Below are 26727 nucleotides of genomic sequence, written 5' to 3'. Positions count from 1 at the left end.
TCGCGGTCTGGGAGTTCGAGCCCCGCATCAGGCTCTGGGCTGATGGCTCGGAGCCTGGAGCCTGTTTCCGATTCTGTGTCTCCCTCTCTCTCTGCCCCTCCCCTATTCATGCTCTGTCTCTCTCTGTCCCAAAAATAAATAAACGTTGAAAAAAAAATTTAAAAAAAGAAAATATGCACACAATATTTTTTTTTCTAAAGAAGAAGAATACAAAGAAGAGGAGGAGCAGGGGAAGGAGTTGGGGAAGAGGAAGAGGAGGAGGAAGAGGAGGGAGAGGCAGAGGAGGAATATTTATTGAATCTGTTTTGTTTCTGATGAAGGCTGAATAATAAACATAAATTAAAATAGATACAAAAATTACTATACTATCGGGGCACCTGGGTGGCTCAGTTGGTTAAGTGTTCAGCTCTTGGTTTCGGCTCAGGTCATGATCTTACAGTGTCATGAGTTCAAGCCCTGGGTCAGGCTCTGTGCCAGCAGTGCTGAGCCTGCTTGGGATTCCGTCTCCCTCTCACTCTGCCCCTCCCCCACTCACACTGTCTCCATCTCTCTCAAAATAAATAAATTAATTTAAAAAAAAGAATGTTTAAAAAAATTACTGTACTATTAAAGAACGAAAGGGCATGACTGAATTTGAATTTTTAAATCTGGTGATTTCACGTTGTTATAGCATAGAAGAATATGAGACTATGGAGGCTACTGAGTTAAACTGTTGCCAGCATTTGAATTTCTCTCAGCAGTCTTTGAGATTGAAGAAATTCTTTTAAAATTGATCTTTCTTAATGATTCTGAGTTTTCTTTCACTTTAGAATTGAAAATACCAACAATTTACTTATTGTTACACATATTCAGTAAGATAGAGGTGTAAAAGAATGTGATAATACAGGAGGTTTCAAAAGATATTCCAGATTAAATCAGCAATACAACAGAAAAAAATTATTCGAGGGAACCTTTAGGAATTTTTACCATATCCTTAGCCCTATAGGAATCAGATATTAATATCCCATAAACTTAGATACAAATCTAAAACTTAATTCCAGACCTCAGAGATCCTTTTTTCCTAGTGAAGCAGAAACATATAAAAGCCCAATGTTTCAAGGGATTTAAAGGGCAAATAGAACATTTTCAAGGTAATCACTCCTATTTGCATCATGCTTTTACTGCTTTAACAGTGATTTCTACACCTTATTAACTTGTATAATCTTTAAATAAGCATTAAGATTTTATCTTAAAATTGTGTTTTCTTGGAAGATAATAAAAATGGAATAAAATGCAAAAAACATCAAAAGAAAAAAAACTACAGCAAAAAGTTTGGAATTTACTTAGCATGATTATTTTGAAAAGTAACACAATACATAACAGTGTGGCATTTTTGAAATTATTTACACATTTATATTGTGCTATATATAGGGCTATATAAACATTTTGTTGGATTCCTCTTCAGCTCCATAATTCCTGAGATTAAGATGACATCACATGAGATAGATAAACTATAGGTACAACGTTTGCAGATTCTCCATAGATATGAAAATTGAGAGCATGGTTTTCTCTGTTCCTTCTTCTTGTAATCATATGTGTACACATTCAGTGCTGATGCACAGGTTTTGTACATCTATTTTGTGCCAGGCTCTGCATTAAGAACTTGTGTACCACAGTGAACATTATGAATATAACTCCTACTTCACAGAGCTACCAAGTTAATCTGGGGAAACACATAGTAAACAAACACCCAAATGAAACGAATGTTATAAAAAGGGAATTGGAGGTGGAAGGAGCATAATGGCTGAAGAGCAAACCTGGTCTAGTCTAGAAAAGTAAGGAAGTACACAGAACATGTCTGCTCTTTTGTTGTGGTTGTTGTCGTTTTCCCAGCAGAAATCTAAAGAACTATTAGGCATTAGTTTAGCACATTGTTGGAATGAGAGGTTGGTCTTGGTGGGGAGTTCCAGACTGTAGGTACATCAAAGGTGAATGTTTAGTGTTGAAGAAAAGTGACATCTTCCCAAAAATGGAGTGAAATCCCTTATGGCTGAATTATAGTCAGTAGGGAAATGAAAGCATGGTAGTGAAGGAGAGACACAGTAGGCTTCAGTGAGGCACTTTACAGGATCAATTCTGATTTGTAGCTACAGAGGTCTTGAAAGGCTGGTTAAGCAGCCTTTGAAATCAGGGGGTGCCTATTCAAATGCAAGAGTGTCACTTAAAATCTCTAATATACTTTACTCTTTCTCAGTATTATATCCATTTCTGTAAAAATTATATTCATTAAATGAGATGAAGTATTATGTAAAGAGGCTAAAGTATAAAACACAAGGCATTCCAACATGTTTCATACCAAAGGGACTCCCAAGGGACTCAACAGAAACCTGGTCTGACCTTCCTAATCATGTGGAATAAGGCCAAGGCATGTAGGAACTTTGGAGACATGAGACTATCAAGGTGCTGTGAAATAACGGTGATACAGCACAGGGAAGGGAAGAAGACAAAAAGATATTCATATAAATGACATTTATATTTATATCATGATATATATATGGTAAGTACCTTTTATGCTAATATGAACATTCAAAAATGATGAATCAAATGAGAAAAAAGACTCAAGCCATAAATAGAAGTTTGCAGTGTTTTAGAAAGCATGATTTAATTCACTTTTATAACAGAAAAATACTGAAAAATAAATATTTAAGAACATAGCAATATATAGCACATTTTAAATCCAATTAAAACATTATTATATGTATTCATATTTGTTCTACTATGAATTGAGAAATGAGGGGACATAAAATTAAATATAATTTTTAAAAAGGCAATAATCATAAGCTGTTTTTATAAGGAGACTGATTTTCTTTAAATGATGTCAACTGAAATCAAATACAGATTTAAATCAGTGCAGTGAATTGTATTGATCAATTGGGTGTTTTGCTAAGAAATTTATTAAAAATCACACAGTAATCATCATAAATTTTTTTAAAAAGGTTGATTTAAAGATAAAACACCAATTGTTTACTTTCAAGTGCTTGCATTGACTTATGTATGAGTCATGTAAACTATGAAATAAAATTTGGTGATAGTGTTTAAGGGAAAATATTGGCATGAAAATATCTTTATTGGGTATATATTCTGATATTAACTGATTATTAGACAATTCCTTAGAAATAGGAATAGTTTGGTTTTGTACCTATCAGAAAATAGTATTTTTTTTTTTTTTGGAGATAACTGCCACATATTGAAAATCTGATAAAACTACAACAGTATAGATAAGAAAAATCAAGTATGAGCTTATAACTTAAGCACAATTCCTGTTAACGGCACGGTATATTTCTTTTCTCCAATTTCTACGTGTGTGTGTGTGTATGAGTGTGTACAGCCATAACTATATATCTACATTTATATAGAGATATACCTATTTACATTTGTCTTCATCTCGGTCTCTGTGCTTGTCTAGATAAGGTTCTAAATATATGTTGGTTTATTAGCCTACTTGAAATTATTATTTGTGTTGCTTTTATTCATTATTTATATTACATGTGTTAATTTATATTTCATTAAAATTTTAAAATACATCATATCAAGAAGCTTACTAATTCTTACTCATATGGAAACACCACAGCTTCTTTGAGCTTAGTCCTATTATTAAATACTTGGTAGGATCCAATTCTGTTTTCTTTAAATGATGTGATTGTTAGCATCTGCATGCATCAAGAGTTATTCCTAACCTTTGAGTGCTCTTTATAAAGTTTACCAAATGAAAAATTACTGGGTGGGAAGGTAAAGTGGTTGTGACATATGAACCAATTTCTTTCTGGAAAGTTTATAAGAATGTATAGCATCACCAAATTATACCATAGGGCCAGATTGTCTTCTAAACCAATTTTCTGCCTTACAAAAAGACCTTAAGATAAAAATTTTCTAGCATAACAATAGTAGAAAAATTACATAATGAGCTCCCATGTTTTGACATAACTTTATATTTTTTCTTAGTGATAATTGAGTTTTGAGTATATTGAATTCTTAAGTATAAAATCATGTATATAATGATATAGAATGACATATTATTTCCTTCTTTTTTATTTTTCCAAATTCTATTTCATTGTCTTGATCTAATTGCCTATATCATATAGTATAAAGTTCAATAGAAACAGTTCATTGGGGTAATCCTCTCATTTTCCTTATTTCTTTATTTTAATATTTTTTTCTATATTTATTTATTTAGAATAAAGCTAGTATTTTACAAGTTTGCTGTAAATAATAGCATAGCGATACTTGGCGATTTCTGGAAAAATGATGCCTCTATATAGAGATTGTAAATAACATTACATTGTCTCAGAGAGAATTTACTTTCATTTTGGCAGACACTTGAGTAAGAGGAAAACCCATCTTCCAAATCAGGATTGGATGATTTGAGACTAAAATGCAGTATTTTGAGGACTGCTCTACCCCTAATTTGTTTTCAATATCTATATGAGAGCCATTCATCCATTGTGGGCCCTGAATACACCTTTATTTTCAGAAGAATGAGCCCTAGCTAAGTTTTAGCATTTTAGCTTCTATCTTCTGCCTAGATTTTTGCCTCTCATCAGATATGTCTTAGCAGCAAATGCACAGAGAAGACAAGCAACAATGCCCCACCATTCTCTCTTTTGAGGCTAAGGTCCTAACTGCCTTGGTTGTGTAGAAGTGCATGCACTTAGTATCTTCCCTTCACCATGACACTGCCAAGGAGCCTGTGCAATGAATATTCCCAGGGCTCTTGGTCTCTGGCTGCTTGTGAATCAGCATTTCTTATGGGGAAAAGGACCAAGAATTGTTCAGCTCACTTCAATGCTCATCTCTTCTATGGGTCTTTGACCTCTTAAGTGTTAGCTGCCTTTTTTAGTCTCTAATGTCGTTAAACAGCTAATTTTTGGAGTATTTTAAAACTGTCACTTTATGGTTACTCTCATGAAGATAGTCTTATACAAGCTTATCCATCCTGGTTATGCAGAGGCCCCTGTGGATTTGTAATTTCAACAGTGTCCATTTCTGAAAATTCTCTCTTTTGTGAGATTTATAAAATAATCATTCATGTTCTCATCTTACTTTTAAATTTCATCCGTTATTTATTTAAATGTTTTTACATATTTATTTTCTATTCCGTAATGAATAATCTCAACATTTAGAAGTTTGAGAGTCTAAGCTTTGTCTGTTGTTTCTAACAAGTCTCATTTTTGTTAATTTGATTCTTTTACTGTTGGATAATATTATTTTGAAGTCATAGTTCATTTGTCGGGCTTTGAGGGGACTCAATTGGGATGTTTGCCTCCAACAAGTTTAGCTCTAACCAAGAACTGGGGGCACCACTGACATAAGTCCTGTCAGTCCTCTTCAAAGCTCCAGACTTCACGCAAAGCCTCTGGTTCATTCTTCCACCTTATGGTAGGCCAAGGGCAGGTGCTCCAGATCCTATCACAGGTGTAGACATCTTTCCTAAGGAAGTGCTGGCTTTTGTATTTGGTTAGCTCTCTCTCAGCTTTTATCTCACTGTTCTTTCAGATATTTGGTTGTGCCCTTCTCACTTTCGTTGAAGTCCAGCAATGCAAAAAAATAGCGTTATGATAGTAATTTTCTCAGGTGTCTTGGTGTTATAACTAGAGGGCATATCAGCTGTCTTCTATTCTCCAATAAACAGAAGCCTCCTTTTTCTTTTCCATTTAGAATTTTTCTTCATAGATTATTTTACCTCTTTATGTCCTATACTTTTTGCAACGTAGGTATTTTGTTTAGAATTCAACTGTTAGCAGCCTGACTTTTTCCTATCTATCACATATTTATAAAGTAGATAATTGATACATTCATGGTTAAATAATTCTGAGTATTCACAAATTTGGGAGTACTATTCAAATATAACTTAAAAGTCTAAATCTTTAAAATAGAGATTATAATTCTAACTCAAAGTATTAAATTATATCATGTACTAAATTAGAACAGCTAGATACAACATAGATGATGATTCACTAGCAATTTGATCAAATCCCCACACATTCTCCTGATAGCAAATGTAATTCAAACTCAAGCTTAATTAGAAATTGATACATCTTGGGGCACCTGCGTGGCTCAGTCGGTTGAGCGTCCAACTTCGGCTCAGGTCATGATCTCACGGTTTGTGGGTTCGAGCCCCGCCTCGGGCTCTGTGCTGACGGCTCAGAGCCTGGAGCCTGCTTCAGATTCTGTGTCTCCCTCTCTCTCTGCCCCTCCCCTGCTCATGCTCTGTCTCTCTCTGTCTCAAAAATAAATAAAACATTTAAAAAAAAAGAAATTGATACATCTTGGATCTGTATGATCATTAGCAGATATTCAGAACTACAAGTATAAATTAATAAGTATATTTATTCTAATGTAATAGATCAATATTGTTACTTCTAGTAGGCTTTTGGTAAATATTTGTCATATTTAGTTTACAACTTATTTAACTGATCTTAGTAGATGTCCAAAATGAACAAATCTTGTACATATATATATATAGCAATAACTTTGAAGTAGAACATTTATGAGTATAAACTGTGTTCATATGAAATTCTCCTTTTTTATAATTGAAGATCTAAAAAACAAACTGTAAATAGGAGATTGCTATTACCTAAATAATTTTCCTAATATAATCCTTCAAGCAGAAAAAATAGCACAAATCTATATCAGGTTCTCAGTAACTGAACATTGAAGAATGTTAAAATTATTTCATCAATGGCATACTTTGAGTACCTATTTATTTTTTTAAAAATATTTATTTTGAGAGAGAAAGTGAAAGAGAGAGTGGGGGAGGGGCAGAGAGAGAAAGAGAGAGAGAGGGGCTCCCAAGCAGGCTCTGCCATTCAGAACAGTGCCCCACATGGGGCTTGATCTCAGTAACCATGAGCTAATGACCTGAGCTGAAATCAAGAGTCCTACTGGGCCACCCAGGTGACCCTCAGTACTTCTTTTTTTTTTTTTAATATTTTAATGTTTATTTATTTTTAAGAGAGAGAGGGTGTCAGAGTGCGAGCAGAGGAGAGGCAGAGAGAGAGGGAGGTACAGAATCCGAAGCAGACTCCAGGCTCTGAGCTGTCAGCACAGAGCCCAATATGGGGCTCAAACTCACAAAATGTGAGATCATAACCTGAGCTGAAGTTGAACGCTTAACCGACTGTGCCGCCCAGGTGCCCCCTTCAATACTTACTTCTAAGCATCACCATATACAAAATTTCATTTACTTTGTACAACAAACATGTTGAGAGAATATTCTTAATTATTTGATTTTGAGGAAGGTTGGTATTTTTTTTTTTTTTCGAGAGCGAGAGAGAGCATGCCCAAGCAGGAGAGGGGCAAAGGGAGAGGGAGAGAATTATAAGCAGGTTCCACACAGAGCACTACCAGGGGCTGGATCTCATGACTGAAGATCATGACCTGAGCTGAAATCAAGAGTTGGATGCTTAACAAACTGAGCCACTCCAGCACCCCTGAGAAACATTCTTAATTTGTACCTTTTACTAAGTATGTTAAGACAGATTTTAAATGAAGAGATCTGTGTAATTCCAAAATCAGTGTTATTTCTCCTACCCTTTTGCCCACATTTAACCTATTAACGATGAGATGTGTTGAAAGTGACTTTTTTAAATGCCACCATAAAAGCCTGATGTACTTTTAATATTTAATATGATTTTTCTTTAGGATTTTACTGACATTTAGGACTAGTTCTCTAGGGAACACATTAGGAATATAAGAAAGTAGGTAATTGAGAAAATTAAATATTCTCTATTATATTTATTTCTCTTTCATGTTTTGTAAGTTAATTTTTATGCACACAGAATTATAAATATTTTAAGTATTTCCCCTTAATTTAAAATTCTCTATTTGATCAATTTCTCATAAGCTTTACCTTTCAATAACACATCTTCAAAATGGAATATAATAGACATTTTATAAGAATTCAGACTGTATTTTAAATTTTATTCTAAGGATAGATATGAAGAACTATTAAATTAGTATTTTTAGATAACAAAAACATGTATTTGCTTAATCTCCAGAATATTCACATACATGAATACAAATTTATAAAGATCACATTCAGTATATTGTTTTAAAAATAAAAGTTTATTAAAAGTGTTCAAAATACTTTTTTTTAACTTTTATGTTGATATTATTTCCTCAAAGAACAAATTATCCATGTGAAAAAAGGAACTTTTAGATACATATAAAATATATGGCATAATTATTAAATAAAAGCAGTGTAATTTGAACAAAGTCATTATACTTCCTGCTATAAAAAGCCATTAATATCCTGTCTAGAATATACCCTATCAGCAATATTTCCATCTAACTTGGCTTCAAATGTCTCTCATCAGAATTGCTCTGCCTTCCATAACTAATCAGTTATCAGAGCCTGCCTGATTTACATCAGCATTTCCACTACATTGATTGAAGCTTTATCACCTTATGCCTACAAACCTGGGGTAATGCATGTGTTTCTCAGATAAACTTATTTTTCCTCACAGCACATAAATAAGCTACATAATGATCTCCCTACCTCTAGTCTCTTTCAGTTCTACATATCCAGCTCACTACTGGCAAACGAATTTGTCATGACTTTTAGCATAATCACTAAATGCAAAATAATGAATAATAATAATAATAATCCTTCATTAGTCACCTAGATAGAGCCCATTCTTTATTAGTGTATGTATCCTTCACTGGCTATCATTTCAAATTTAACCAGCAGATTTTCCCTATTTTCCCTCCATCAAAAATGTCTTGATATAAAATCTCTAATCTTTATCAAATTTCACAACTCATTTCCTCAGGTTTGAAGCTTTACACAAGTCACAATACTATCCATACATGTACATTGTCTTTTGTTTCAGTGTCTTATCTTTCATCACCGCTGCCTTTACTAGTCTAACCCTACTTAAAATCCTCCCACCCCTTAGCTGCATCTTGTCCATCTTTTATAATATCTTAGCATTTCATACTTACCACTTTTATTACACCAATCCAGTTACATTGAAAACATCAGTTTTTTAAGTATTTTATTTTCCCAAAATTTTATAAAAATTTTGAGCATATAGAAGTTAAAAGAATCGTACGGTGAATATCCATATATTCAGCTTGGATTTTATAGTTAACACTTTGCTCATCCATCAAATTTTGTAATGCATTCAAAGTTCTAGACATAGACACACTTCATCCTAAAAACATTGGCATGCTTATTAACTAGATTTGAATATTTTTAGAGCTTTTAGGTGAAATTAACATAGAGTAAAATGCATAAATCTTAAGTGTAACCTTAAATTAGTTTTTTTTTCCAAATATATCTACCTATATAATTCAAATCTCTAACAAGATAGAGAAAGTTGCCATTACCCCAGAAAGTTACCTCATATCCCTTTTTAATCAGCCCCAGCTTCCACAGCTCCAAAGAGAATTACTCCTTAATTTTTTTCAACTTAAATTAGTTTGGCCTATTCTTGAACTTCATATGGATGTAATCACACATTTCACATTCTTTAAGGTTTCTGTCAATCAGTATAATATTTTTTTTAACTTGTTTGATTTTTTATTTTGTTAAATTCACATCCAAATTAGTTAGCATATAGTGCAACAATGATTTCGGGAGTAGATTCCTTAGTGCCCCTTACCTGTTTAGCCCATCCCCCCTCCCACAATCCCTCCAGTAATCCTCAGTTTGTTCTCCATATTTATGAGTCTCTTTTCTTTTGTCCCCCTCCCTGTTTTTATATTATTTTTGTTTGTTTCCCTTCCCTTATGTTCATCTGTCTTGTTTCTTAAAGTCCTCATATGAGTGAAGTCTATGATTTTTGTCTTTCTCTGAATAATTTCACTTAGCATAATACCCTCCAGTTCCATCTATGTAGTTGCAAATGGCAAGATTTCCTTCTTTTTGATTGCCGAGTAATACTCCACTGTATATATATATATATATATATATATATATATACCACATCTTCTTTATCCATTCATCCATTGATGGACATTTGGGCTCTTTCCATACTTTGGCTATTGTTGATAGTGCTGCTATAAACATGGGGGTGCATGTGTCCCTTGGAAACAGCACCCTGTATCCCTTGGATAAATGCCTAGTAGTGTAATTGCTGGGTCGTAGGGTAGTTCTATTTTTAGTTTTTTGAGGAACCTTCATACTATTTTCCAGAGTGACCGCACCAGCTTGCATTCTCCGCATCCTCACCAACATCTGTTGTTGCCTATTCTTTGTGGCCACTGCACATTTATGTTTAAGAGGTATATCAGCTGATGTTATAAGATACATGATCTGCAAAAAAAAAAAAAAAATGTGTGGAAAATACCACTGCAAATGTGTCTTTACTTCTTAAAAACTTGGGGCACCTGGGTGGCGCAGTCGGTTAAGCGTCCGACTTCAGCCAGGTCACGATCTCGCGGCCCGTGAGTTCGAGCCCCGCGTCAGGCTCTGGGCTGATGGCTCAGAGCCTGGAGCCTGTTTCCGATTCTGTGTCTCCCTCTCTCTCTGCCCCTCCCCTGTTCATGCTCTGTCTCTCTCTGTTCCAAAAATAAATAAACGTTGAAAAAAAAATTAAAAAAAAAAAAACAAAAAAAAAAACTATACAAATATGTGACTAAATAAATCACAAAAAGTGCTGTTTTCACTATGCCTAATCATTACTAAACTTTTTTTTTTCTTTTTCATGGTTTTATTATTCTAATAATAGCATTTCGTATGTTGAATAGCAACCTGGACGTTTTGGCATCTTTTATGAATATGAAATATTATTTGATACACCAGAATTACAGGATATATTTTTATTTAACATCAAAGCTTTTGAAGGATCGTATGTTAGTTGTGTTTCACACTCAAGTCGTCTTGGTGTCTGACTTCTAGGGAATTCTTTAAGACCATGCAGCATTAATGTGGTTCAGAAAACAAATGTACACTTATAGATAATGATCCATACAAATAATGATATATCCACCAAGAGGCAATTTAAGTGTGAGAGCAAATTTCATGAATAAATACCAAAGGGGATAAGCACATTTAATTTACTCTACTATATCGGAGTCATGTAAACTATACATATTACTCAAGGAATCCAACCATGCCTGCTGAGAGAGGGAGATAATAATTTCAATGATGAGGGTGATTCCAATTGCAATTTCTCTGGAGTAATAAGCAGGAGATAGGAAAAGTGAAAATGTTGATGCCTCAGAAAGTCCCAGTATCTGTGTCATGTAGGAGTATACCTGTACATTTATGCACTTACTTTGTATTTTAAATAAAAGCAAATTATACACAAAAAGCTGAGCATTCCATTTTGTGTCAAAACACCAAACCAAATATAAATTCCTGTGCTAGATTTAAACTTTTGAAAAATATAGTTATATATACATATAAGTACATAATTTACACATACATGTATACATATTTATGTAAGTCCCTATTAATGGGCATTTACTAGAAATATAAGGGATTTTTTAAAAATTCAATTATTTCAGGACTTAACTATAGATTTGAAGGCCTAACTCCTCACCAACAACCTGAAACACCTTTTGGTGATGCCATTTACTCATTTTAGTAAAAATGAGACAATTAGAGTTGTGTGAGCTTTGGTAAGATGAGTAAGTATCCCAAATGTTAGTGTTTCTCATATAGAGTAGGAATAATATAGTATTTCATATCTCTGAGACACTGTGACAAATACCGACAGGAACACATATAAAAACCTTAACTGAACACTGATTCAGTAAATGGTAGTGGGAGTAATATTTTGAAGAGTTATATATTATTCATTGCTAGTAATTTTTTTTCTATATTTCTTTTTGAGAGAGAGAGAAACAGTGTGTGCATGAGTGGGGTTAGGGGCAGAAAGAGAGAAGGGGATAGAGGAACATGAGTTGAGTTGAAGTCAGATGGTTAACCACCTGAACCACCCCGGTGCCCTCATCACTAGTAAATTTTTGTCCACACTTAAGCCTCTAGTCATTGGGGTTGAGACTTTGATGGTTCAAAGAACAAAGACACCTAAGAAAAATCACACTAGTAAGCTTCTGACCTCTAGACAAAGTTTCATCTGAAAGGAAGTTTATGAACAACATGAAATTCACTTATAAAAACAGTTAGCTATGTTTCGCATCAAAATTTGAATGTCAGGGGCGCCTGGGTGGCTCAGTCGGTTAAGTGTCCGACTTCGGCTTGGGTCATGATCTCACGGTTTATGAGTTCGAGCCCCGCATCGGGCTCTGTGCTGACAGCTCGGAGCCTGGAGCCTGCTTCGGATTCTGTCTCCTTCTCTCTCTGCCCCTCCCCAACTTGTGCTCTGTCTCTCTAGGTCTCTCAAAAAATAAATAAATGTAATAAAAAATAATAAAAAATTTGAATTGTCAGTATCAATTTAATATTTATCCAGATAAGAATTTGAAAGCAGAGGGGCACCTGGGTGGCTCAGTCTATTAAGCGTCCAACTTTGGCTCAGATCATGATCTCACGGCTGGTGAGTTTGATTCCCACATCAGGCTCGGTGCTGACAGCTCAGAACCTGGAGGCTGCTTCTGATTCTGTGTCTCCCTCTTTCTCTGCTCCTTCCATGCTCATGCTCTCTCTGTCTCTCAAAAAGAAATAAACGTTAAAAAAATTAAACAAATTTTAAAAGCAGATATTATACTTTAAGGATAATTAAATTGTTTATTTTATAGCAGTTATACAAATAAATTACTTTCATTTAGTGTACTACTCTTAAGCTTGACTCCATCTATTGTCATAAGGTTTTAGTTAGAGACATTTTTTGTTGTAAAAAATTCTAATTTCCTTTTAAGTTTCTTGTTTACAGGTTACCATTGCCAATGTCTACCTATGAAGCATGGTCATGAATAAATAACAGCTTCATATATTTGACAGTCTTAACTATAATTCTATTAGATTAAAATCATTTTTATATAGGTTTTCACATTTTGAATAGAAAACTCAACTTTCTGAGAATTCTATCACTTTTTCTCCAAAATTAGGAAAAAATAGATTTTGTTGTGTGTTTTTTTCCTTAAATTTCTGCCCCAATTATTGGAAAGTATTAATTATGAAATTGGATTTTTTAAACTTTTTTAATGTTTATTCATTTTTGAGAGAGAGAGAAACAGAGCATGAGCAGGGCGGGGGCAGAGAGGCAGACACGGAATCTGAAGCAGGTTCCAGGCTCTAGCTGTCAGCCACAGAACTGGATGCGGGGCTCGAATCCATGAACTGTGAGATCATGACCTAAGCCGAAGTCAGACGCTTAACTGAGCAACCAAGGCGCCCCTATGACGTTGGACTATAACTGTCTCACTGCTATAGCTGGTTCCTCAGCATTTCTTGGGTTCCCAGATTACCAACTCATTCGTTTTGAATTTTCTAATTCTGGTACAAATATTCATACAAACTTCTAGTCACTGTTCTTTGTGCTGGTCAACTAAACAGCAAAAGTCACTGGCCTGTCATAGCTTAACTTATATTCAGGAGACAATAAACAAAAATACATGTTAGTATGAAATAATTCATTTGATGGCTAGTTATAGAGAAATATAAAGAAAGTGGGAGGGGGTGTACAGGATGAGGGGCCAGTGTTGCTGTTTTATGAAGATTGAGTAGGGAAGGCCACTCTAATAAAACTGGTACACAAATTGCTATATGGAAATTTAATTTGTTTCTTTCAAAAATGAAGACTTGTTTGATTTATTATAACCAACAAACATTGGTTAGGTGGCATTTTGCTTATATTATATTGGCATCTAAGAGCAAGGGTTGGCAAACTATGGCCCACAGGCCCAATCTAGTCCACTATCGGTTTTGTATGGCTTTGGTTTTTATATCATAAGAATTGATGGGGCACCTGGGTAGCTCGGTTTGCTAAGCATCTGACTCTTGATTTCGGCTCAGGTCATGATTTTACAGTTCATGAGTTCAAGTCCCTCATCAGACTCTGTACTGATAGTGTGGAGCCTGCTTGGGATTCTCTCTCTCTCTCTCTCTCTCTCTCTCTCTCTCTGTTTCTCCTCAGCTTGTGCTCTCTCTCTCCCTCAAAATAAATAAATAAACTTAAAAAAAGCTAACTGGAAAAAAATGTAAAGAAAAATATTTAGTGACTATTTGCATTTTGTGAAATTCATATTTCAATAGCCATTGAGTTTTATTGTACCTCTCTCATTTATTTAGCTATTGTTTGTGGTTGTTTTTACTCTATAATAATCATATGGTTATAACAAATAGACCCAAAAGGAGACCCACAGCTACATTTTTTACTATCTTGCCCTTTATAGAAAGTTTTCCAACCCCAGCTATAGAAGAAAATAAACCTCTGTACAGTGTTTCTAGGAAACTTGTATGTCAAACGCCACTTCCCTTGACCCAACTTGAACGTATTGGCAGATGGAATGGACAGTTTCTGTGCTTGTTCATGAGGTTCCACCACAAGCAACCTCCCAGCCTCCCTGCTTATCTGCCTAAGAGCATTCTTTTTGGTATGAGAGCAAGGTCAGACTGCATGCACAGGAAGCCCAATGGTGCAAGTACAGGCTGGGGGTAAAAGCTCCAGAGGAAATCCTCAACCAACAGGGTAAGAAAGTCTGTGATTCTACTATAATTTCACTTCTAGCATTATCACTGTTCTCTTTTATGCTCCACTTACCCCTTTGTTAGGCAATTCTCTCTTCAATTATCCTTTATTTATTCATTCATCTATTTATTTTTATTTCATTTTGGTAAAATGACAGTGACTTTATCACAAAGAGACAAAAAGGTGACACAATAGCCTGTGCATGAACTCAGTAACAGAAGTGCAATGAGCAATCACTTGCAGACTTTGAAAGAAGTAATGTGATTGGCCACTGATCGTAATGTACGTCTGTTTTTTAAGTAGTGATTTGTGGACCGCAGAACTAATAACAAAGTTTGCATTTTACGCAATTTTTCACAGTTAATATATTGCAGTAGTTGAAATTTGTTGGGGGGGGGGGTTGGTGTTATTTAACTAACCCATGGTAACTGAAATTCATGCATATCAGAACTATTCAAAGCAAACACTGTCTAATTTGAGGAGACATTGTTAAATTATGCTGCTTGATACAAAGAAATAGGATTAGAATGTTAGGGTGTGAGGTTGATGGCAACTGCAAGGTCCTTCTTGTAGGCCTAAGTGTATGAAGCAGCCCTCTTTTCTTTGGCTGAAGGAGAATTAAGATTATGAGAGGCACTGCCCTCTTCTTGACACAAAGTGACCACGGTGAGCTTTCCTAAATACAGTACCATCGCAGGTAAGCAGAGGACCCTCTGGCTTAGGAGAAGCCATGTATGAGACTACAGTTGACCCTTGAACAGTGGGTGAGTTGGGGCACTGATCCCTACACAGCTGAAAATTTGTGTATAACTTTTGACTCCTCCAAAACTGAACTACGATTAGCCCACTGTTGACTGGAAACCTAACAAATAACATAAACAGTCTATTTACACGTTATTTTGTGTGTGTAATATATTCTGTATTTTTAGAATAGAGTAAGCTATGGGTCGCCTGGGTGGCGCAGTCGGTTAAGCGTCCGACTTCAGCCAGGTCACGATCTTGCGGTCCGTGAGTTCGAGCCCGGCGTCAGGCTCTGGGCTGATGGCTCAGAGCCTGGAGCCTGTTTCCGATTCTGTGTCTCCCTCTCTCTCTGCCCCTCCCCCGTTCATGCTCTGTCTCTCTCTGTCCCAAAAGTAAATAAACGTTGAAAAAAAATTTTTAGAATAAAGTAAGCTAGAGAAAAGAAAATGTTATTAAGAAAATCATAGAAAAGAGAAAATACATTTACGATACTGTACAGTATCCAAACAAATTCCTCCTGTAAGTGGACCTACACAGTTCAAACCAGTGGTGTTCAAGGGTCAACTGTTTTTAGTTCCAAAGAAAGAGTAAGCAAATGGTTAAAAGCTTTTCCAGATTGATATTCTTTGGAGGTAAGAGAGAAAAAATGAAATTGAAGTTTCATATCTTCTGTTTATCATTTCACACATGACAGCTGTGAACAATAAATGGAGGCTAAAGAGATACCCCAGATACACTGGTAGGAAGACCACACTGGCAGTGACTCTTCTCTTAGATTGTGATGGACTGAGTGTATAGTCTTTGATTTCAACATATTTGCATTGCTTCCTTGCTGATGCCCTGTTGCAGCCACAGGTCAATTAACAGCCAGGTTTCTGAGCAGAGAGTCCTACCTACCTCTTTCACGTGAACTAAAAGCAACTCTTCTTAATAAAGGTAATAATAAGAAAAATGCTGATTAAAAAAAAGGAAGGAAAAGCATTAATTATTAATTAGAAAATAAAAATCTTAATTTCATTCAGGTATTTTTTATTGAATCATTTGATTATAGAGCATATATTATTATGACATGTAAATATTTAATGTGTGCCTTGGACTTTCATATATTTAAAAAATAAATTATCTAACTTTAAGAATAAGCTCCTGTTATTTTTCTTTCTTTATTCAAAGGACTTGAAAGGATTATTTACCCTGAATTTGTCTCTAATTTGATGCATCATTATCAGTATTATTGAAAGGCAAAAATGGAAAGGGAAATAGATAGGTGGAATTAACCATCTTGACCTGACTTTTTTACTTCCTTAGCTTGAGCTGTACAAGCTTCACTATCAAGAACTTTTAAAGAATGGCTTTTAATACAGCAATTTTACAACTGGATAATTTTTAAAGCATTTAACTCAATAGTAATCGTCATGTAGCTTTAAGAAAATGATTCACTTACAATTCTGAGTCAGAGAAACCTGAGCATTTGCAATTAGGTGGATGAGATAATTTTAAAATACTGTCAGAGTTTTTCTGAAGAAAAGCAATATAACAAAAGAAAGCTTATTCTTTCATCTTTGCCCTTTGAGTGCTGCCCTATTTGATGTCTGCCTCAGTAACTTCATTCAGTCACTTTGGTTCCACTTCAGTACGTTTTCTTTAAACTTGACATATACCATTGGAGATTACCAGTTCAAGGTCATCAGTTTGCACAAAATTATAGAAACAACTCAAAACCATGAAACATGTTAGTGTAAGCCCAGTTTGTTTTTCAGATACAAAGGATTGTCTTCTGTCATGGGCATCTATTTACTGGTCTGCTAACATATTTTTAGGAGAGAACCATACTTCCCCAAGGGTCTCAGATGAAGAACAAGGCCAAGTCAAAGTATTCAATTCTTTAACACTCTTTAGAATCAAGAAAGATGCTCACGTGTTGTTAAAATATGGTTGTTGTTTTTTTAAGTTTATTTATTTATTCACTTATTTTGAGACAAGGGCTAGTGGCAGAGACAGAGGGAGAGAGAGAGAATCCCAAGCAGCACCACACTGTCAGCCCAGAGCCTGATGCAGAGCTGGAACTCACGAATTGTGAGATAATGACCTGAGCTGAAATCAAGAGTCGGACACTTAACTGAGCCACCCAGGTGCCCCAATTCTGGTTGTTTATATTGTTCTCAGGGAGTCTCCAGACAAGGGACTTTCAGCCCCTGGAAGTCATTTTTTTTTTAAGTTTTTATTTTAGTTCCAGTTAGCTAACATAGTGTTATATTATTTTCAGGTGTACAATATAGTGATTCAACACTTCCGTATATCACCTTGTGCGCACCATCCCCATCACCTATTTAACCCATGACTCACTCACCTCCCCCCTCTGGTAACCACTAGTTCTCTAATTAGGAATCTGTGGAAGCCATGTTCTTTACTGAGGAGTCAAAGAAGGCTGTTTCTGGTGAAAAGTGAATCACCTGTCAATGAAGTCTCCTTTCTTAGCCTCATCCTTACTAGAAAGAAACAAAGCTTAGTGACTATTTTGGTTGTAACTGTTTTTGGTATCTCTTGTGAGGATAAATCAGGGTTAAAATTATAAGTCAAATTCTTCAAAATTTAGTCTAATAATAACTTTATTTTGCCTTCTAGTAGTCAGAGGAATTGGGCCAAGTCACTATACGTCTTCTGTAGGTCTTTCTATGAATGTGGATTGAATAATAAATTAGTGTGTTATGATGAACTTCCCACCATAATTATAATTTTTGAGCACTCAGTATTCTTTTTGATCAATCTCCCTATGAATGAACAGTAAGCGATAATAGATACATCTGTTTTCTAAATTAAGTCTCCTTTTGCAGATCCACAGGGAATAAGTCTGTGTGTGTTGTGCATATGTTTCATACAAACTATATCTTAACCCTCCAATGTGTGGCTCTTCTCTGGCAAAGAAGGACTCCTCAGGGCTACCTTAAGTTACTTCTGTGATAGAGAGTTAGAGAATGTTAAGTAAGAGATTTAAAGATAAGTAGAAGTCACTACCCTTTCACCTAATGTGGTATTAATGTAATACTTTACTTTAAATGAGCAAACACCAGTAGATCACAGAGATCCTTCATTAATATATCTTTGTAAAGTGGGTACTCATTTATGAAAAAGGCAAAAATGTATTTTGCAAGAGTTTATAGTTTAGGTGGATATCAATAAGACCTCATATTCTTTTGCTATACTTATGAAAAAGCATTTCAATGACTGGTATTTTGTTATATAGTCAATAATAGAACTAGAACCCAATTGTCACAAGATTAATTTTTCCTATCATTCACTGGTACCCACATTTTCAGCAAAGGCTAGAAAAATTCTAATAAATATTTTACAAAAATTATTAATTAGGACATAGGGCATTTTAATAACAAAATAGCAAGATTTTGGCTGATTTTTGGCAAATGTTAATTGTGAAAATAAGTATTTAATTTGAAAATGTTAGCACATGAATTTATATTAAATGAATATTTTTAAGAATGTGAAAAAACTGTATTTGCAATAATGCTTTAATATATGTGTTCTTTTGCAATAAAGGTATTTTAATAAATGAGTTCTTTGCTGTAAAAAAGGTGGCTAAGTAATAATAATAGAAACAATTACAATTTTGGCTTATCTTTTTAAGTCTCTTTCCTGTGACATCATTAATAACATCAAAAGCTGGTATTAAAAAGAAATTAGTATTTCATTTATAGGACTAAGACATATTTATGATAAAATATTTAATAGGAAGTTACAAATCAAAAATTCAACTCCCCCTATTTCCTAAATTTATTATGTATTTTACTATACACACACACACACGCACACACAGTAGTCCTTGAAAATGTTGCATCAATTTAAGGTCAACCAGCTGATTTTGATGTCAATATCAAAATTACTTTCCAAATCTGCTGTGAATATAATAAGGTTATCTTAGAAAACCTTAAGTAAAATTTCTGATGCTTACATGTTGTTCATATTGCTTTCCCATTAATTACCTGCTAGTAGTATTAACATGTTACTATTTTTGTTTCTAATTTACTTCTTGATCTCTAAAGGTTTTTTATACATCAAGGAAATTCACCCTTCACTACACTTATAAAAAGTTTTTGTTTTTAATGTTCTCAGTCTTTTGTTTCTTTATGTATTTTTGATGTAACTGTATTTTATATTTAGATGATTGGTGATCATATATATTCATATTTATTTTATAACTTCTGGGTCTTATGGCCTTCCCTCATGGACCTTCACTCTTAAGTCTACCTAGAAGTAAAAATTAATCACCTACTTTTTTATCTTCCAAGATATTTAAGGTTTTAATAATGTGTAACCCAGGGCAATTTACTTAAAATCTCCTGTCTCTGTTTTTTTGTTTCTTTTTTTTTTAATGTTTATTTTTAAGAGAGAGAAAGAGAGAGACAGAGCGTGAGCAGGGGAGGGACAGAGAGAGAGGTTGACACAGAATCTGAAGTAGGCTCCAGGCTCTGAGCCATCACCACAGAGCCTGATGTGGGGCTCAGTCACACAGCACCAGATCCACGGAGCGTGAGATCATGATCTGACCTGAAGTAGGTCGCTTAACTGAGCCACCCAGGCGCCCCTCCTTGTCTATGTTAATGTCTGTGAAGCCTTGAGAAGAGAACCACGTCGTGGGTTCTCCTGAACCCACACAGCTGTGCTTTAGTCATTGGTTCATCTCAAGTGCATTCCAGTATGAAGAGTAAGACAGGACTCCAAGTTTACTTATTTATTTTTCTCCAAAGAGTAACTAGTTATCTTAAAACTAATTTTTAGTTTGTTTATGTATGTATTTATTTACTTTTAATAGAATTTATTGTTGGGGCGCCTGGGTGGTGCAGTCGGTTAAGCGTCCGACTTCAGCCAGGTCACGATCTCACGGTCCGGGAGTTCGAGCCCCGCGTCGGGCTCTGGGCTGATGACTCAGAGCCTGGAGCCTGTTTCTGATTCTGTGTCTCCCTCTCTCTCTCTGCCCCTCCCCCGTTCATGCTCTGTCTCTCTCTGTCCCAAAAATAAATAAAACGTTGAAAAAAAAAATAAAAAATAAAATAAAAAAAAAGAATTTATTGTCAATTAGCTCACATATAGTGTATACAGTGCACTCTTATCTTCAGGAGTAGATTCCTGTGATTTATCACTTACATACAACACCCAGTGCTCATCCCAACAAGTGCCCTCCTCAATGCCCATTACCCATTTTCCCTACAGCCCCCTGCCCCCTACCCCCATCATGTTTTCCATTGGTTTAGACAGATACTTTTATTAAATTATAAATATCAAGTGTATTAAGGTTATGTCTGGCTTTCATTTCAGAGTTATGAATACAGTTATTTCCTTTGTCATAAAGCATTTTTAAAAATTTCTATACTTATATAATGCTTTTTAAAACCTGGTAACCATTTTTCCCTTACTACTCCTTTGTTTTAGAAATTATCCAGCTTTTAAAAATGTATTTTTTATCCAGCTTTTAAAAATGTATTCAAATTCCATTTGAATTTCTAGAGAAATACAAGTATAATTTCATAAATACTTTGTAAAAATATCATCATATTAATTGTGATTCTATAAGATAATAATTCACATTTCTGAAAACAAGCCATCTTGTTCAAAATTAGTGTGATTCTTTCCATTCATTTTAATTGACATATTTCCGTAAAGTTTTAATTTTTCTTTATCTAGAACTAGCCCCTATCTTGCTGGTTTTTAGATAACTCACTTTTAGTGGTGCTAAAAGTTACATTTAATTTTTCTAAAGAAATTACACTGATGTTTGCATTTTGCTTAAATGATTAAACAACTTCCAGAAATCTTTTAAATTTTTCTAAGATTTTAATGGTAATAACATTTAACTATTAAGGTGCATTTATTACATAAAATACAAATAACTAAAATTATGCTCCATACTTTTGTTTCTCCAAGCTATGAGTTAAGAACTTGGCATATTTTGGCATTCCTGAATTTAGTGAAATTAATTTAAACTAAGTATAATGTTAGATTTTTTTAAAGTAAAATTTTAGTTAGTTAACATCCAGTGCAATACTGGTTTTGGTAATAGAATTCAGTGATTCATCACTTACATACAACACCCAGTGCTCATCACAACAAGTGCCCTCCTAAATACCCTCCATGTTTTTGAAATTTATATATCTACCTCAAAATTCAGCATTAAGCTTAATGATATATTTACATATATATCTCTATGCATAGCTATGTATCAGTCTATTACCCCTTGCAAATGGTTATATTTATAGAAGGGAGAAATGTGGAATTTTGTTGGATGTTTATTCAGCACCTATGAAATTATTATGTGTGAAATGTTTATAATGCCATCCTTATAAAACATAACAAATTACCTAAAATGTAGTGACTTGCCTGTCTTTGAAAAATATTTTCCCTGCAGTGATATCTTTTATATTAGTGTAAGAATATTATCCCAAACTATATTTTCAATAAGTATATAGACACATGAAAGTCAATGAGAAGCTTATCCTATGAAAAATTCAAGAAATAAGTCATTCTTTATAATGCTATTTTATTTAAAGCCTAAAGTTTTATATTTTAAGTATCATAAAAATATCTTTGCTTTTAAACTTTTCCAGTATGTTTCTCTCTATTTACTGCTTCCTTCAAGAGAATACATTCTAACATAATTTAACCTTTTCCTAATGATTTGATGTGCATGATTGTTCTATTTCAGTGAAAACACCATTTTTATTCTGGTTACTTCCTCACTGTCAGCTATTGCTGTTGTCAAAGGATCCAGATCACTCTCACTTGTCGGTTTGTAAAGTCTTGTGAGTAGGGTAATTGAGCTTATTAATAGTGCACTAAAATTATAGTAGAAAGGCTTTGTGAGAAGACCAGAGGCCCTTTCTTTTGAGTTGTATAAAAGAGCTTTAACTTCTTTATAGCTTTTTGTGACATTTTGTCAGTTCGGAAAACTATGATCATTTTATTCTGTGCTATGTTCAAGAGAAGTAAGGTTGCTAAATGATTGAGTTACAGATATTGGAATAAGTCCTGCTATCGGTAATGCCAAAATGGAATGCGTATATATTAATTGCTATTGTTACAACTTAATCATATGTGACTGTATAATAAACAACTCTAAAGAGACCCAGAACCACACTTTGATAATATCTTGAACACTTATTCTAGGTTTGATATTTTGAGACAAGAGCCTGCTGTTTTGTTTTGTTTTGTTTTGTTTTTTGTCATGAAGAAAATACTTTTGTATTTGCATTGTATAGATGACCTTCTAGTTATGTTTTTCAACTTGAAAAAAAAATACCTGATAAATTTTTAAAATGCAAATTAAAACAAAGTACACGTTATTGCTGCGTACCAAATTACCACAAACAGTGGTTTAAAACAACTGTCATCTTTTAGCTCACAGTTTTGTAAGTCAGAAGTTTAGGGTGGCATGGCTACATTCTCTGCTCTGGATGTCAAAAGCTGAAATCAAAGTGTTGGCTAGGGTTGTGCTCTCATCCAGAGCTGGAGGTCATCTCCCTGAAAGATTGCTTCCTCGCTGGCTGTCAGGTAAGGAACACTCCCAGCTCCCAGAGGCCACCCATATCCCTTCTCATGTGGCCCCTTCCATTTTCATACCTGACCTGAGCAAGTCGAGTCCTGTTCATGCTTCATATCTTTCTGACTTCCCCATCCACAACTAGCCAGAGAAATCTCTCCATGTTCAAGGGTTTATGAGATCAGGGCCAGCCAAGTTATCTCCCCATATTAAGGTGAACTGTGACACACAGCATAACAATCCAATGAAGTGATTTCTTATCACAATCCAGGAAATAGGTCATTAAATCTCAAGAAGGAGCATTTATAAAATTCTGCCTGCCACATGCATTAAGTGCAATTAACTTGTTCTATAACCAGGATAAGGTAGTAAATATGTGTTTATCAGAGTGGGCTCTAGAGCCAGCTTAATATTGCTGTTCAACCAGTTATTATCTGAGAGACACTGAGCAAGTTACTAAAGCTTTCTCTGATTCAGCTTCTTTTTCTATAAATTTGGCCTAATAATAATACCCATGTCATAATATTTTAATAAAAATCAAATGTACTAATACATGTAGATCTCTTAGAGCATAAGAGGTACTCAATAAATACTGTATACTAATTTGATTAGTATATTGGGACTAATGTCATATGGTCTCAAAAATGCCTGACATTTTATTTCACATTATTCAATATACCAAGAATGAGATGTATCTTTGAATTATATAACTCCATTAAGTTAGGAAGTTTTACAAATTTCTTTAGATTCTATTGAGTTACACTACACATTTTATAAAATAATATTGTTATTATACAAAGTTATAGCTCACAGAATAATAGTAAAATTCCCTACAAGAAATAATGCAAACTTCAAACTGCTTTACCATAGTAATCTAGAGTATAAAATACAAAACAATAGGGATCTAACCAGCCCTAATATTGGTCCTCCATAGCCAGATGTTCTCATTATACCTGTTTTAATGAACCTAAACATTAATTAGTTGCTTATGTTTATGGTTTGGAGTCTCAGAGTAGGTGCTTTCCAGTTTATGAAAGTTGTCAGGACTCTATTGTGCCTGCAGTCACACATTCTAAAGTCATGCAGGCATGTGAGATAATTAGTGACAGTTTCATGCCCTTAAAGTAACTATATGTTAAAATAAGTTTTCCTTTTTAACATTTCAAAGTTATGACTTGTGACCACAATAGTTACTTATATTCTATTTTTAATTTACATAATGACAAATAGTACCTTTACGTCACATTTAACACGGTAACATTTCTCAGTGAGAATGGCTTTGTCTTTCCTTTGACTCAGGCGACCACTAAGGAAATACATATACTCTGATGAACAAAGAAAACCAGCCAAACCCATAAACAAATTTGTAAATTAAAATAAATAGTAATAATAGAATTGTGATGTTTATCCAGATAGCTAATGAGGTATACTGGTGAGAGAATTTATTTTTCTTTTTTTTTTTTGTAATGTTTATTTATTTATTTTGAAAGAGAGAGCACAAGCGGGGAAAGGGCAGAGAGAGAGAGAGAGAATCCCAAGTAGGTTCAGTGTTGTCAGTGAAGAGCCCAGCATAGGACTGATTCCCACAAACCCCGTGATCATGACCAGAGCCAAAACCAAGAGTCAGACACTCAACCGACTGAGCCACCCAGGCACTCCTGATGAGAGAATTTCTTAAAGAACATTATTAATAGCTTTCCTTAGAAAAAGAGGAAGCATATGCTTAACTTTGTGATCCTTAAAAACTAAATAAAATATTTATATTGCATTCTGACCGAATGAGAAAATAATCAATTAGATTGGCTACTATAAGTAAGTTCTACAAATCAAGAAATATTTCTCTGTTTTGTTCTACTAAACTTTCTATAACTATGCAAAGTCAAACAGCGGAGTGAAAATAGGTGTTGTCTTCTGGGGCAGGTAGAATATGGTTCCTCAAAGATATCTATATCTGAATCCCCAGAATCCATGAATATGGTAGCTTACATAGAAAACTGTGGGAAAGTTTTAAGGTGGTGAAGAGAATTAAGTTTGCTAATTAGCTGGCCATAAGCAGTCTATTCTACATTAAATAGGAATGTTCTGCATTAATTCAGATTATAAAGGGGTGGGCCTAAAGGAATCACAAAAATCAATGTCAGAGAAATGCAGTGTTTCTGGCTTTGAAAATGGAAGAAGGGGTCATAAGGAATATGGATGGCCTGTGAAAGATGGGAAAGGCAAGACATTTACTTCTTCAAAGCCCCTGAAAGAAATGAAGCTCTGTCAACACCTTGATTTTAGCACAATAAGACCTATTTTGAACTTCTGACCTCCAGAGCTGTAAGGTGATAAATGTGTAGGTTTTTTTACGCCACTAAGTTTGACGTGATTTTTCATAGCAGCCATGGGAAATTAATACAGCTTCTAATTTGAAAAATGAAGACAGGATGTACTCAATTTCTGATGTAGCAATTTTAGGATAAAATACAGAGGTCACCTTTGAAAACTCAGTTCAAGGAAAAACACTGTAAAAGCAAAAAATCCTGCCATGTGTTGAGATTTAAGATACATCTAGCTTGTTTGGATGAGACTTTGAAACTGAAATCAATCTTCACTTTTCCCTTTGAATAACAACACCTTTGGGTGCTCAGAAGCCATTAATTTCACGCATTCCCAATTATTTTCTCTTAGAAGGATGACTAGACCTTAATTTCTCTGCAAAGGTTTTGACCAAGGTTTTGGACAGTATGGAAAGTACAGTTGTACAAATACTTCCTTGTCTAGCCGTATCTGCAAAATATGTGTCTCATGAAATTGGGTTCATTGGGATCAGGTTACACTATTACACCAATATTTGTCAAGAGTTAGTCATAAGAGAGAGGTACTTCCATATAACTTAATTTTAGTGAAGCATTCGTGAATGCCAATGCCATCAAGCTTTGAGAATTCAGATGACCTTGAAATTATTCAGTGGTTTAGTTCACCTTGGAATTTTGTTTTGTACATGGATGAATAAATCATCAAATATAAAATATAATAAATATACTTAAGCATATCTTATGTTACTAATCAGTATAAGTGACTTTTCTGAACATTACAATGTATGTTTATTCTAAAAATAATAGTACTAATCTTATAATGCCTCATAGTTATATGGAAATTAGCTCATATTTTTATTAACTTAAAAAACATTAAATGCATCTAACCTAGTATCTATATTATTATTGCTTTGTTACCTTTGGATAACATTTGAGCATTTACTCAATTTTACTCATTTTATTTCAATTAGCAAAATTTCCCCTACAAAGTTGTTCATATTTGTTTAGTTCCTTGCTGGTTACTTTCTAAATAGCAAGTGAATACCCTGAGGAATACTTTCCCTAGTTTGCAAGCTTTTATTATGTTACAAGTAAAATAGATCTTTAGTGAGTATGTGAAAAGTACACAAGAATGTTGACTCCCTTTGTAGGTATATTTAATCATTGAAGATAAAGCACTGGTGAATGTGAATCTGAACACTAAGATCAAACACTGAAAAGCAAGAGTAGTGTTTTGTTAGCTATGTTTTATCATATAAACATTTGTGAACTTGTTCAAGGCAGACATTTTTAATGTGAAATGTGTAACCAAATCTATAAAAACATATCTCATCAGCAATTTAACTTATTTCTGCTTTCAATTTCTATATGGCAAGTTAGATTTATTCCATTTCTCAGATTTATGTATAAAAAGCTTTTAGGAAAGATAAGCTATTTTATTTAGAGATTATAACATGATTGATAAGGATAGAAAATCAGGTTAGTCTCTACATTCTATTAAGCTATTCCCCAGATACATTTTTTAAAAGAAGATCTTAAAAGGCATAGCTGACATTTGTTT

General features: G+C 34.3%; 1 protein-coding gene across 2 annotated transcripts in view; it reads left to right on the top strand.

The window, feature by feature from the left end:
• KLHL1 (kelch like family member 1) overlaps positions 1-26727 on the top strand; it is a 360434-nt gene that overhangs the window by 243592 nt on the left and 90115 nt on the right. The window lies entirely within an intron of this gene.

The sequence above is a fragment of the Prionailurus viverrinus genome, chromosome A1 (genome assembly GCF_022837055.1).
Source record: "Prionailurus viverrinus isolate Anna chromosome A1, UM_Priviv_1.0, whole genome shotgun sequence".
Classification (NCBI taxonomy): domain Eukaryota; kingdom Metazoa; phylum Chordata; class Mammalia; order Carnivora; family Felidae; genus Prionailurus; species Prionailurus viverrinus.
The sequence above is the reverse complement of the archived record's forward strand: the minus strand, read 5'-3'. Positions and strand labels throughout refer to the sequence as shown.